Raw genomic sequence first — 5,323 nt, forward strand, 5'->3', positions numbered from 1 at the left:
CCAATTAACTACCAAAAAGCTGAAAGTGAAGCTGTCACACAAGTAGTAGACCACTGTCCTTAAGCAAAAAAAATTCAGGAACAGGGCCTAGACCCTGATTTTAAGTCCTAGGAGCAGCACAATAATAATGAATGATTAATATAAATCTTTAGATGAGAATAATCATACAGGTGGTTTCTATGCTCATCAAATGCCTGAGAGACCAGAATCAACTCAAAATAACATACAAATTAGAATCATCATGAAGTAAAGATGATTTCAAGTCTAGATGTATGCTCCCTTAGCCTTCAGGGACCTACTACTAAGATAAAATGCCTTACAGAGTATAATACTCATGAAGAAAGATTATAGCTACATTCTCAAGTACCTCTAAAAAAAAGCCCAACAATAACCCAAAATGCTGTAGTACTAAGTGTTAGTGTTATGCTCACCCTTGGTCTTCAGCTCTACCCAGACCTGGGCCACCCTCCCATTCCTGGAGTTCACTCCATACAGCTGGCTCCTCCCTCTCTCCATCCAGATCCACCTGAACTCCCATCTACCTCACTTCTATCTCTCAGACCCTCCTGCTGCCTGGATGGGGACGGAGGCCATGTGTTCCCTCTTGGGGGAAATATGGCTCTTCTAATAAACCTTATAATAATCTTTCTCCTGTGCCAGCCTGCCTCTGTGTGGTCCCCTGGGATGGATGAGTGTGATCCTCCTCTTTCACTAAGAATATTCATAATGATCAGTTATATCTAATCCTAGATACATAATCATAGAACTTTCAATAACCCAAGATCAAGTCAAATGGTAGAGAAGTCAGAATAATTATGAGGAAAGTTTGATCTAAATATACATGTATGGTGCTCCAATAGTCAAGCCGAGGGCAGAAATCTAAAAGTAAATCATCAACGTGGGCTAAGCTGGCTCTAAAACACTATTATACACGGATGATTGCCAGGACAACTCAGATAGAAAGCTGAAGACTGTGATTTCACAATGGTAAAGCCAACCATGCAGGCATGTCACCTGTTTGCAGTACTAGGTTTGGAGTAGACTGGCCTAAGCTGCCTGTTCAATGCTATGCTTATGAAAGTTACCAGTGAAATGGGTCTTTAACCCCCAAGCTTGCCAGGTGCCAGTGGCTCACACCTGTAATCCTAGCTACTCAGGAAGCTGAGATCTGAGGATCACAGTTCAAAACCAGCCCAGGTAGGAAAGTCAATGAGATTCTTATCTCCAATAAACCACCAGAAAACCAGACGTGGCACTGTAGCTCAAGTAGTAGAGTGCTAGTCTTGAGCTGAAGAGCTGAGGGACAGCGCCCAGAATTCAAGCTCCCTTGACCAACAACAACAAAAGCTACAGATACTGGTCTCAGATTAGGAAGAATTTGGGGCAGTGAGTTAAAAGAGGCAGGTGGCCTGCTGGACCATTATCTGTCTTTGTCTCTGGAGGAGTTTTTGTGACCTTGGAGAAGTTTTCCACTGGAGAGGAGCAGGAAACCAGTGGCTGACAGTATGGTCTCTAGAGCTTTTAACTGATAAGAAGATACAGAGATCTGAGGGTTTGCTCTTGTGACAAGATATTTATCATAGAATCCTGTTTTTCCTGGAGCCTAAGGTGATTGTAAAGTGACTGCAACAGAGAATAGCTCAGATCAAAGAGCAAAGATGCCAAGAGGCTTCAAATGTCCAGATTTTAGTCAATTCACAGGCCAGCATGTAAGGTCTGCACAGGGACACCTCCCTACCTCTTGGCTAAGTTTCTGCCCAGTATCTATTACCTAGGTAACTGGCAAACCTGGAAGCAGTCACCTTCCTCTCCTGCTTGGTCACATCCGAGGCCCCCTCTGGTCACATGCCTCCCATCTGACCTTAGGAGGGTCCCAGACCCTGAGGTCATATCTGGAATCAGTGTGGCCACACCTTTTCCCCACCTGGCCACACCTCTTCCTGTCCCTGACCTACATAAGTCCTGGCCTAGGGTGGGTCACCCCTTTCCTTTTTTTTTTTTTGGTCAGCTGTGGGCCTTGAACTTTGGGCCTGGGCACTGTCCCTCATCTCTTAAACTCAAGGCTAGAGCTCTACTGCTTGAGTCACAGCGCCGCTTCCAGTGTTTGCTGGTTAGAGATAAGAGTGTCTTGAGCCATGCTTCCAGCCTAGCTCTTTGCTGGTTAGGAGATGGATTCTCAGGGATTTTTTTTCAACCCAGGCTGGCTTTGAACTACAATATTTGCCACAAAAACCCTTTAGTATTTCCAATTAGAACAACAAGGAGATCAAATAGAATAAGTAGAGCTTACCTGATCCTTACAAAAATTGATTAACAGGCTTGGGAAGGTGCCTCAGTGATAGAGTGCTTGCCTTGCATGCATGAAGCCCTGGGTTTGATTCCTCAGCACTACATAAACAGAAAAAGCCAGAAGTGGCACTGTGGCTCACATGGTAGGGAGCTAGCCTTGAGTAAAAGAAGCTCAGGGACAGCACCCAGGCCCTGAGTTCAAGCCCTAAGACTGGCAAAAAGGAAAAAAAAAATTGACTAACAAATATTCTGCAATGACAAAACTCGGTAGACGTGATGAGAATTTTTAGCACAGATATAGTATTGATTTCTTTCTGGTAACCCTAACAGTGCTTAAGTCAACCAAAGTTACAGAAAGAGCCTTAGCTTTTGCAAATCCAAAGCAATCTTTCACCAGGAAATCAGCAGCGTGTGATGGAGCCAAGTGAGACTCCAGTCTACTTTTACCATGGTGGAAGTAGTCAGGATGGTCTAGGAAGGGGGGAGGCCTGTCTTCCAGGTTGGAAGAGATGGACTGGATCTGGACTGCATGTAGACTGGTGGCATTGAACTACGAATCCAAACTGAACAAACTTCAGGAATCTCAGACCATTTAAGTCAAATAACTTGATTACAATGCCAAATAGCAAGTTTAGATGGACACAGACATACACACACACTGTACACATTAAGTTTTGCAGTGCCCCAAAATGAATAGCGGCTGTAGACTCTTGGAATTCCAGCAGTAAGATAACATTATTTTGCCCAATATTTTAGAACCATGTAGTCAGTACTGGAATACACAACACCAAACAAAAAAAAGGCAAAACTCAAAACCTAAAATTTTTGACAACAATATTTAGACATCTTTGCTAACAAAGCACATCAGATGGTTGGGCCTCAGTTACCAGGGCCTATAGAGGCAGCAACTTGTTAGCAAGGTACATTAGAATAAATGGATGGACTAGTATGCTTGGTGAAAGGTTAAGGGTCAGATGAGACCAAAACCTTAATCTACCAGGTGGCCAAGATGGCGAACTCAAGATGGCAAATTTCTGAAAAAGTGCAAAGAAAACCTGAACAAAAGGAAACTCTGACAATTTTCAATCTTAGAGTGGCTAGCCTTTGAGAGGGAACCTAGATGGGGGGGTTCCCCGGGACCCAGCCTGTGTCACACTCTTCAGGGCACAAGCCAAAATGTTGTAGAAAAAAGAAAGGGAGAGAAGGAAAGTTGGACATGATTGGCAGAGAGCAAAGAGAGCCTGAAAGTAAACAGACTTCTGACCATTTACCATTGCAGTGGCAAAAACTGTCTACATCTGAGAATGGCATAAAAATGAGGTGCTCTGGCTTTCCAGGGAGCGCAGGAAGCATTTCAAAGGGGTTTTGCAGCTCAGGCATGACTCGCAACACCCCATTAAATGTGCAGGAGAGTCAGTCTGGGAGTGAAGGACAGCTGACCAGGCAGAAGCAGCCTCCTGACTCCCCCCAGAGCATGAGAGAGAGAGACAGAGACAGAGAGAGAGAGACAGAGAGAGACAGAGACAGAGACAGAGACAGAGACAGAGAGATAGAGACAGAGAGACAGAGAAAAGGGGGGGAAGGGCAACCCACCCCAGGCTAGGACTTATGTAGGCCAGGGACAGGAAGAGGTGTGGCCAGGTGGGGGAAAGGTGTGGTCACACTGATTCCGGATATGACCTCAGGGTCTGGGACTCTCCTAAGGTCAGATGGGAGGCATGTGACCAGAGGTGGCCTAGGATGTGACCTAGTAGGAGGGGAAGGGACTGCTTCCAGGTTTGTCAGTTACCTAGGTAACAGATACTGGGCAGAAACTTAGCCAAGAGGTAAGGAGGCATCCCTGTGTAGACCTTACACAGCAAAAGTAGCTTTTTTGTTATTTAGTTTTTATAATCATAAGCTTAACTCTGCAATCGAGCTAGACTTGGAGGGGAGTAAGGAAAACATGGAACCCGAAGAACTGCATGCAATGAGGGCACAAAGATTACAGGATGTTGCAAACAGATGGGGTGTGAGAGTGCTCTCTCCTAAGCTGCAGAAGGCATGGCCTAGTGGTTATGATAAATCAAGTCAAATGTGTTCAGAGTTGTCCATAGTCAGTAATGGTCTTGCTGGTCTTTCCATTCCTGGACCCAAAGCCCCACATGGATTCCACATATCCAAAGACCACATGCTTACCATCCAACTAATCGGTCTTGGCTGTGCAGATGGAAAACTGGGAACCACTTGGGTCTGGCCCAGCATTTTCCATGGACAAAATTCCAAGACCTGTATGCTTCATGATAAAATTCTCATCTTCAAATTTCTCTCCATAGGTGGACTTGCCACCAGTGCCGTTAGAGCATGTAAAGTGACCATCCTGGCACATGAATCCTGGGATAATCCTGTGAAAGTAGGAACCCTTATAACCAAAACCTTTCTCTCCAGTGCTCAGAGCACTGGAGTTTTCTGCTGTCTTTGGAACTTGTTCTGAGAATAGTTTGAAGGAGACACAACCCAAATGCTGTTGGTGGCAATGTTGAAGAATACCGTGGGGTTGATCATGGTTGACAGCAGGATCTGATAGCAGTAGCTGCAAAGCCCCAAAGCAGCTTTTGAATTGCCTCTTACAATAAGACAATGTAAGCCGGGCGCTGGTGGCTCACGCCTGTAATCCTAGCTACTCAGGAGGCTGAGATCTGAGGATCGCGGTTCAAAGCCAGCCCGGGCAGGAGAGACCGTGAGACTCCTATCTCCAATAAACCACCAGAAAACCGGAAGTGGCGCTGTAGCTCAAGTGGTAGAGTGCTCGCCTTGAGCTGAAGAGCTGAGGGACAGCGCCCAGGCCCAGAGTTCAAGCCCCACGACCGACAAAAAAAAAAAAAAAAAAGGCAATGTAGAAGTTGAAGAAAGTTTCTATTATCACAATGAAAAAGTTATTCAAGATGGACACATAGTCTTTAAACCTGATTGGCCTAGACCAAACAATCCTGAATGTAAGTTTATATCCAACTCCAGATGTCTGTTCCTGCAATTTCAACAAGTCCTGGACTGT

The 5,323-nt window shown here is 45.1% G+C and overlaps 1 pseudogene; it reads right to left on the reverse strand.

Moving 5' to 3' along the window:
* Positions 1–4,369: 4,369 nt before the first annotated feature.
* On the reverse strand, positions 4,370–4,833 carry LOC122103420 (annotated as a pseudogene).
* Between the last annotated feature and the right edge of the window lie 490 nt (positions 4,834–5,323).

The sequence above is a fragment of the Dipodomys spectabilis genome, unplaced genomic scaffold (genome assembly GCF_019054845.1).
Source record: "Dipodomys spectabilis isolate Male_0828 unplaced genomic scaffold, ASM1905484v1 ptg000018l, whole genome shotgun sequence".
NCBI lineage: Eukaryota > Metazoa > Chordata > Mammalia > Rodentia > Heteromyidae > Dipodomys > Dipodomys spectabilis.